The sequence below is a fragment of the Bos grunniens genome, chromosome 27, assembly GCF_055505025.1.
Source record: "Bos grunniens cultivar Pamir isolate PY7600 chromosome 27, Bosgru_T2T1.0, whole genome shotgun sequence".
Taxonomy (NCBI): domain Eukaryota; kingdom Metazoa; phylum Chordata; class Mammalia; order Artiodactyla; family Bovidae; genus Bos; species Bos grunniens.
In genome coordinates, this window is record NC_141191.1 from 29,618,492 (window position 1) to 29,628,584 (window position 10,093).

The window sequence follows — 10,093 nt, forward strand, 5'->3', positions numbered from 1 at the left end:
GGTGCTTTATAATGTAGAGAAAAGATATTCAGATTAGAAAATGAAAAATCCAGAAGGCAGCAAGAAGAGAATGGAGTAGGTTTCTGGGTACTTAGAGAGTGTCTGAATCCATGCCATGCTGTGCCTTTAGTGAGTATTATATTCTAGTACTTTTGTTTGAGGATATGAAGGGAGGTCGTAATTCTTTTGGAAAAGTCTAATATGGAGTGGCACCATACTCTCCACTAGAAAATCCACAAAGCCTCCTGGCTTAATGAAGATGCCAATAAGAGCAGCAGATGCCTTTGCGTTTTAATCCTCCAAACATTTGTTCCTCAATTTTTTTTTTTCTTTAATGAATGTGAGTAAAAAGTAAGTATTGCCTAGAATGGACCTAAAAGGATGCTCCATTTGTTTATGTATTTTAAAATACGTATTGGCTACCAATAGTGTGTAATATTCTTCGCTAGGCCCAGTGTATGCAGTAGGGACCCATCTCATGTTAGGCGACAAAGAAGTAAATAGATCCTGCAGTGTGGGGTGTCCCAGCCATGTTGTTAATAAAGATAAGGTGCTGTGGGAGCTCAGAGGAGGGGCATCTAACTGAAACAGCTTGGCGCTAATGGGGCAGAGAAGGTGAGAAAGTTTCCTCAAAGTATAACACCTTGCAGACTCATGACCTGCCAGCAAGCTCAGCCAGGTGAAGGGCAAAGGGAAGTGCATGTGTGAAACTCCAGGAGGAGAGAGAATGGTGTGCTTATGAATTGCAAAAAAAAAAAACAAAACAAAAGAAAGAAAAAAGAAAAATCTGTTCCTAGACCACAGGATATGAGAGTACAAATGGCAGATATGTTGAGGGTTGGAGGCAGATTCAGAAGCCAGGACCAGGACATGTGAGCTGTTCTACGGCATAGCTCATGGTTTGGAGTTGATCCTTACAACTTAGGAGTTTAAGAAAGAGAGTTCATATTTGAAATAGGGAGATGACAAAGTGGTCAGCCTGGAGAGAGATTAAAAGATTAGAATTTACTAGACTTGGACTCAGCATAGATTCCTGTAATGATATTTCAGCGGGCTGAAGCAACATGATACACAGGAGGAACAGTAATTAGTTCTCATGAAGGAAATGCAAGTGGCTTTGAGATTGTTGAGTTGAGATGTCCTTGGGATATATGGGTGGTGGAACAGAATAAGTCATAGGATACAAATAGGTTTGGAAAATAGGAGAGAAATCCAAGATTAAACCATTTCAGCTTCCATTTCTATCATAGCCAGATAGTTGGCTATTTGGATAACTTTGTGCTATGTAACTAATTCAAGCTCTTCACACTTTCAAGTCTATGAAAACCAATTAGAAGTCTTTTACTTCATCTATAGATTTAAGAGTCTGTATTTTAGTGACTTGTATGGTCCAGAAATCTAATTTTGAGTGGGTAAAGAAAATCAATACAAGTTCTGTCTTGGATATAGAAATGTGAAAAAAATACTTTGTTTACCTTGCTTTTGTGTATAGCAGAGAACTATCTAAAATAGGTTAACACAAAAATGAAAACCCCTAAATCAATCAATGTGCCATAATATTTATGAGTTATGCTCTATCATATTCCTATGGATAACATAGTCATTGTAAACACACTGATGAGAACCTGGATTTGCTCTAAGTGTTCATATTAAATGTGGAGGAGGAAGAGTCACCGCCTCTGTCATCTCTACATTAGACTTGGCTGATACGGATTGCTCCACTCGGTGCCTCCTCTGTGTGCACACGCACAGAAAGCCTTGGCAGTACACACAGAATAAACCACACTGAATAAACTTGCTCGAAAGCAGAAAATTATTCTGGTTGAGTACATAAGTATAACTGCTGTACTTAAAATGGATAACCAACAAGGACCTACTGTATAGCACAGGAAATTCTGCTCCATGTGATGTGGTAGCCTTATTGGAAGGGGAGTGTCAGGGAGAATGGGTACATGGATATGCATGGCTGAGTCCCCTTTGCTGTCCCCCTGAAACTGTCACAACACTGGTAATCAGCTGTACTCCGATATGAAAGAAAAAGTAGAAAAATAAAAGTATGTGAGTATAAGGGTGATTGATAAAAGCATAGAAACTGACTAATGCTCCATTTTGGAGACTCCTTAATGGCCAGGTGATATGGATGGATAGCTGGATTGACTACATAAGTGATGCTTGACTCCTGAGTATCCATATTTGGTCAAAGATGTGTGAGGGCATGTGCGTTTCATTGTGTTTACCTTGTATCTTCAAAGCTGAGCACAATGGCTGGTAGTTACATGCTTTACAAACATAATGCTGAATGAGCCAAAGAACAAATGAATAAAATGTTTCCACTAGTCACCATGGAGGGAGGATAACACTGAAAAGAAAAGCCCTCAGGAACTCTGGACTGAGCTCAACTCCACACCCCGGGTCACTTGGCCACTCAGCTTTGTGTAGTAATTGCAGCACTAGAATTTGAACTGAACAACCAGGATGAGGGGGGTCATGTTTTGGGGATCAGACTTCTTTTCATCGTGAAAGCTACTGGGTGGCCTCTGACATGATGTGTTTAGTTATCAAACATGTCAGTTAATACCATGGAGAGAGCACATGTATTAAATGTGACAGACATAACAAGGGTCAGGGATTAAAGGTGAATTGAAAAGGGCTTTTGACTTCATCGTGTTGTTATAACAGTTTCTGTAGGTGGGATACATGAGTGAAAAAGAATGATGAGGCGTCATGGTGAGTAGTCGTTTTCTTTCTCAGGCTGCTCAAGAAATTTTTTCTACCTCGAGCTGAATATTTTTTAAATACTGTGACAATGACTACATCTATGTTGTTTGTGGGAGAACACAAACATAGTTAAAACGGTTACCTGTTCTTTATCACTAACTTTCATTTGTCCAATTTTTATTGGTTATTTTTTTCTGATTGTAAGTAGTATAGACTTATAAAAAATTGATGAATGATATCAAAATTAAAATGTGTATAATAGCCCCTTGAGTATGACCATGTGAGGTCTACGTTTCTCCATTTTAATTTGAAGATAGTGTTTTCTCTCTTAATCAGACATAAAGAACTACTGGAAGGCTTCCTTTGCCCCACCACCATGTTGGATACTATGATATATACTAAAATTTCCGGGGTGGCTATGGAGCTTCTCCAATGGCTCTGCAGTTAAAGAATTCACCTGCAGGAGACACAGGCAACATGTGCTCAATCCTTGGGACAGGAAGATCCCCTGGAGAAGGAAATGGCAACCCTCTCCAGTATTCTTGCCTAAAAAATCTCATGGACAGAGGAGCCTGGCGGGCTATCATCCATGGGGTCACAAAGAGCTGGACATGACTGAATGACTAAGTATACATATGGAAATGATAGATAGACGTGGGGAAAGTCTAATAGTATTACTCTGTACCCAGTGGTCTGTTAAAATGCCACACTGGGCGGTGGTGGTAATCAGAGCACATATGCCTGAGTTCTTTGAGGGTAGATGCCAGTGTCTTTATCTTTGGATCCCCAAGGATGATGCAAAATGTTCAGCTAGCACACTGAATGAATGAATTCTTATTGAGTAAAGGGTCAGCTGTATGTGACCATAAATGGAATAAGAATCTGTTAAGAGGGAGATGGTTGCAGCCTGCAGCCACTAACAAGGTTTAAGTCCCTGGCTACACAAATATGTCAATTAATAATATATTATTTTTAAAGTATTTAGATAATGATATTTGTGGAAATTGTGAGCAAAACTAGGGAATAGTTGACCATGTTTTTAAAGTTCCATTCTATTATCTGATTTATCTGCTGGCTATGGTGTTGCGACTGTTGCTTTCTTATATTGGGTTGGCCAAGAAGTTCATTTGGGTTTTTCCATAACATCTTACAGAAAAACCCGAATGAACTTCTTGGCCAACCCAATAGATCAGTACTATTAATACACTGTAGCAATCCACTGGGTAACTCAGGCAAAGAGTAATCAAAGACTGATATATCAAGGAATTGGCATCACCTACTCTGGCTTTCTTTGTCTCTTTGGTATAAAATCTGTCTCTGGTAAAGCTTCGGGTGTTTACTAATTCAAAAGCAGCCATTTCTCTTACAAAGCAATGTAATTTATAAAAGCAGACCTAGCTTCCATGTTTTGTTCCAGCTGGCTGGGATGTTGTTGTTCTTCCTCAAAAGTTCAGAAATAAAGACACAGAATGTGATGGTTTTGAGGTGAATAGTTTTGTGTGCAACATTTGAGGAAGAAAAGCCTTTTTCTACGTACAATATATTTCAACGTCTACTTAGCGTGCTAGGGGCAAGAATTTCCTGTTTGTCACTGGCCAGCTCCATTCAAATTAAGTAAATTCCCCTTGGGCGTCAGTATAATAGATCTATCATTGTAAAAGATCTGTACATAAGGATCTTGACTAAGTTCTCTCCCCACTTTACTTCATTTGTAACTTCAGTGAAAATCTAGCTGCAGTTTTAGAGAGTGCACAAGGCAAAGCGTTTCTCTGAAGACAAGAGGAAGAAGCTAAAGTTACTATAACCACTTGCAGCAAATTATAAACTGAGTCCATATCTTTCTCTTCTCTTTTCCTTTGTCCTAAGTCCCTAGAAAGGCATACAACAGATTTTGACATTTTCTTACTTTGGGTAGCTGCTCAGCTAGGTGCTCTGTGAAGACCTCGAGGGGTAGGATGAGGCATGGGTAGGTGGAGGGGAGGCTCATGAGGAAGTGGATATATGTATCCTTACGGCTGATTCGCATTATACTGCAGAAACCAATACAGCATTGTAAAGCAGTGATCCCCCAATTAAAAACAAACTTAGAATAAAACTTCCTCATTATAACTTTTAACATACTGGTATAATCTGAAATCAGAAAACTTGCTTGGGTGCTGACCACCCAGATAGAGATCCCTATGATGGTGTTTGTTTGGTTATTACACTAAATCTGGTCATATTCCTGCAGGATTATAGGCTGAGAATTGTGACTTTTGTTAGCAGAGTGGGTAGAGCTGGTTCCATTCAGAGTCAGATTCACGTTAACATATATTGTGTTATATACAGTTTTAAATGCAAACCAGAATGCAATGGTTTTGATTTACAATGATCAATTTAACTGTTACACAGGGTATGATGCTTAAGTCAACAATGAGTCCCAGAAGACTGTCCCCATAGACAAGCTGCTTGGGAATCCAAATTATAATCAGAATGCCAGCTTATCTATTTATAATGAGAAGTGCATCTGTCTGATGAGAACATCACTTGTTGGTCTGACAGATTCAGTCTCTCCCTATACATTAGAGACATGAGTTGCCAAGTTTTTGAAAATTGCTAGGGAATATGGATTCAGAACAATGGAAATGAGTTGATCTTATGTCTGGTCTTCCAACTGAGATGATTTTAACATTTACCCCTCTACCAGGCTGGCCTTGCCAAGAAAACTACTCTGTTAGTCCCTAAACAAAAGTGGACAGTCCCTAAATCAGTGTTTGTGTTCTTCCTTTTCTTTTTCTGTGCTTTTCTTGGCCAACTAATTCTCTCCGAAGAAGGACATAATGCAGCTCTTTGGGCTTTTGTCTACCAGACTGTCAGTTCATCCAATCCCAGTCACATTGCAGCCCTGGAGCTCTAAGCTCAAGTCCATATAATCTTTATAGGCATTTAGGGGTATTGCCAAACCCTCAAATCACATGTGTAATTTATTGGTCTAACTCTAGGTTTGTTTAATCATATCCTTTATTTTCAAATCCTGGAAATCAATTCACTGCAGCCCTCCAACCCAGCCTTAAAAACACTTCTATTTCTTTGCTACATTTTCCAAAATGGCAAAAGAAATGGGATTGTGAGATCCAGGGGAATAATATTGTTCTTTGTCAGTGATATTTAATACAAATTAAAATGAGTTTGAGGCTTATTTTCAAAAAATCAAAAAAAGAAATGCCAAATAAGTAAAAACTAGACTTTCCTTTTTTGGTGATTATAAAGAGAATATGAGATGATTTGGGGGTTGAGGGTACTTTTTCGGGAGCTGCATTAGGTGTTACTGACACTTTTCAGCATAAATGAATAGATTGACATCAAATACCCCCTGGAAGTATTCATGAGATGGCTCCATAATCTTCTGCTATCTCCTCAAACAACTGGATATACACTGAGGGTCAGCCAATATAGTGTCCATGTACCCACCCTCAAAGATGTCAACTTCTTCAAAATAAAGATGGCCAAAACCTGAATAATTGTACGTTATCTTTGACCCATGACCAAATCTGATTGATTTATTTTCCTAATCCAATATGACAAGTATTTAGTACTTGGGAGAGTAGATCTTTAAATAAAGGATGTGTTTATATTGCAGAGATTAAGATAATCTGGAGTTCTTAAACTGTATCTGTGTAATGACATTGTATTTGATCAGTTATTGATTTCCTTTGCCCATGTATTTATTTTGTTTTGAGCCCTACAGTGGGAAATGGCCTGATGCTCTACACCAAATCCTGCATATTTGCACTTCACAAAGGTTCAAAGGTTTGCACATGGCCTGGAACAGTAAACATTAGTCCTAAAGTCATCCTTCAGCTCCTGACTAGGCTTGGGGTTTAATTGCTAGTTCATTAATACCGGCCACAGGGTGTGGATTTGTCAAAACAAATTCTGACTGACTGAGATGTTTCATGGTTAGAGATTTTAACCACTTCCCACTCGGCCCCTCGGTGTTTCTTAAATTTCCAACTTCAAGAGACTGGTTTGGTAAACATGCCCTGTCCTCTAGGTCATGGGGTTAAGTATCAGTTCAGTCTTTCTGAACTTTTCACTTTTTCTGTGTAAGTATAAGACAAGTACTTACTGCATCGAAAACTAAGAGTCTATGAAGATGAAAGACCTTATTGAAGTAGCGAAGTAAGCAAAATATCTTCATAGTTCCTCACCCTGCCTTTTGGAACCATTTATCCTTTTCTTGGTGAATATCACCTCATCCTTAGGTTCCCAGTATTTATACCTTTTATAGATGTTTGCATTAAAAAATAAACATAGGGAAGGACTGTATTTAATCCAGATGATTGAATTGCTAATGGTGAAATTTGATAGAAAAAGAAGAAACTTCAGATACTGAAAACTATAACTCAAGAGAAATGTCTACATGTAAAGGATATATAATATATATAAAAATATGTATATTATATATATGTTTTATATATATATATATATAAATTTCTATAGGTCCCTATATAGAAAAGTTATGCAGTCTATGAAATAAACAAGGATCCCACTTTGTAGTAGTGCCTAATGCAATTCATGTGTTGCACACACAAAAATTGAATGCAGTCAGTACTTACTATGAAATGTATTACACACATAACTACTATTATAAAAGTATTGCATGCCAATACACACACCAGGTAGCACCAGAATTCTGCCGATGAGAAACCAGAATGCTGTGCTCCATACTCCCCATTCCATTCTTACTCCTAGAGGCATCTTTTAAGTTATGTTCTTATTTTAGGCAATTTGGTAGAGACCTTGGTAATTTCTTGACTGACTGGACTTAAACAGTTCACTCTGCAATTTGAAAGATGGATTTTTGCTCACTTGTACTTCACCTTCCTTCTATTAATATTCTTCTCCTTCACTTAATGTAACTCTAAGGTAATTGCAAGCTTTGAGTAGAATCTTCTATTTCTGATAATTTGCAACACTCTCTTTGTTCCCTATAAAATACAATGAGAATCTTAGTCCAACCCCCTTTCCCCAACATTTTCTTTCTCATTTCAGGTCTTAATTCTGTCACTCTTTTTCTGTCTTTAGATTGTAGATATTTTCACTTTATGCTAAAAATACAACCAAGTCTTTGTCCAGAGGTTAATTTTAAATATAGAACAATAAAGCGTATGGGGTCACAAGGAGCCGGACACGACTGAGAAACTTTGACTGTCCCTTAATGTTATTATGACTACATAAATGTCATTTAGTGTTAGTTCAAGATCTGTGTTGGAATTAATTTTTTTTTTAAGAGTCCAATGTCACAACTCCCTAGTTCACTGAAAAACCAAGATTCCTAATGTTTAGGTTCAAATCAGTGATTTTGTTCTCACATTGAGTCATTTGCTCAGAATCAAGCCTCATTTATTTATTTAAAAAAATTAATGTATTCATTTTAATTGGAGGCTAATTACTTTACAATATTGTGGTGGTTTTTGCCATACATTGACATGAATCCAGCATGGGTGTACATGTGTTCCCCATCCTGAACTCCACTCCTGCCTCCCTCCCATCCCATCCCTCAGAGTCCTCCCAGTGCACCAGCCCCGAGCACCCTGTCTCATGCATCGAACCTGGACTGGCAATCTATTTCACATATGATAATATACATGTTTCATTGCTATTCTCTCAAATTATCTCACCCTAGCCTTCCCCCACAGAGTCCAAAAGACTGTTCTTTACATCTGTGTCTCTTGCTGTCTCACATATAGGGTGATTGTTACCATCTTTCTAAATTCCATATATATGCATTAATATACAGTATTGGTGTTTTACTTTCTGACTTACTTCACTCCGTATAATAGGTTCCAGTTTCATCCACCTCATTAGAACTGATTCAAATGTATTCTTTTTAATGGCTGAGTGATATTCCATTGTGTAATGTACCACAGCTTTCTTATCCATTCATCTGCTCATGGACATCTAGGTTGCTTCCATGTCCTGGCTATTGTAAACAGTGCTGTGATGAACATTGGGGTACACGTGTCTCTTTCAATTCTGGTTTCCTCAGTGTGTATGCCCAGCAGTGGGATTGCTGGGTCATATGGCGGTTCTATTTCCAGTATTTTAAGGAATCTCCACACTGTTCTCCATAGTGGCTTTACTAGTTTGCATTCCCACCAACAGTGTAAGAGGCTTTCCTCTTCTCCACACCCTCTCCAGCATTTATTGCTTGTAGACTTTTGGATAGCAGCCATTCTGACCAGCGAGAGATGGTACCTCATTGTGATTTTGATTTGTATTTCTCTGATAATGAGTGATGTTGAGCATCTTTTCATGTGTTTGTTAACCATCTGTATGTCTTCTTTGGAGAAATGTCTGTTTAGTTCTTTGGCCCACTTTTTGATTGGGTCGTTTATTTTTCTGGAATTGAGCTGCAGGAACTGCTTGTATCTTTTTGAGATTAATTCTTTGTCAGTTGCCTTGTTTGCTGTTATTTTCTCCCATTCCAAAGGCTGTCTTTTCACCTCATTTATAGTTTCCTTCGTTGTGCAAAAGCTCTTAAGTTTAATTAGATCCCATTTGTTTATTTTTGCTTTTTTTTTAAATTTTATTTTATTTTTAAACTTTACATAATTGTATTAGTATTTCCATTACTCTGGGACGTGGGTCATAGAGGATCCTGCTATGATTTATGTCATAGAGTGTATTTTTTAATTCTGTTTTCCTGCGTTATTTGTTGTCGTTGTTCAGTCACTAAGTTGTGTCTGACTCTTTGCTACCCCATGGATGGTAGCACTCCAGGCTCCTCTGTCCTCCACCATCTCCCAGAGTTTGCTCAAATTCATGTCAGATTCCGTACTTGTGAGCCACCTGGGAAGCTCCTTTATCATACCCTCATATATTTTTACTCTCCATCATATCATCTAGTCTATTTGCTTTGTCCTCTCTTGTAGCCATGAATCTCCCCCTTTGACTCCTCCTCCTGGACTCCCAGCTCCTAGACCTGCGTTTCATATTGTTTGTCTTGGTTAAATCTGCTATTTCTCTACTGATTTCTTAGCTTATCTTCTCATTTTATTGTAATACATCATAAAGTAAGTCCCAAGAAAAGACTGTTGTTTAGTCAATAAATCATGTCAAACTCTTTGGCAACCCGATGGACTGTAGCTCAACAGATTCCTCTGTCCATGAGATTTCCCAGGCAAGAATACTGGAGTGGGTTATGATTTCCTTCTCCAGGGGATTCTCCCAATCTAGGAATTGAACCTATGGCTCCAGCTTGGCAGGTGGATTCTTTACCACTAGTATATTCTGCTTCATGCATTCACTCATCCTTTGCTCCTTTTGTCCTATAATGTTGTGTAAAGCTTCCCTAATAGCTCAGATGGTAAAGAGACCCAGGTTCAATCCC

At 38.3% G+C, this 10,093-nt stretch overlaps 1 protein-coding gene across 9 annotated transcripts in view; it reads left to right on the plus strand.

Moving 5' to 3' along the window:
• NRG1 (neuregulin 1) overlaps positions 1 to 10,093 on the plus strand; it is a 1,145,505-nt gene that overhangs the window by 434,880 nt on the left and 700,532 nt on the right. The window lies entirely within an intron of this gene.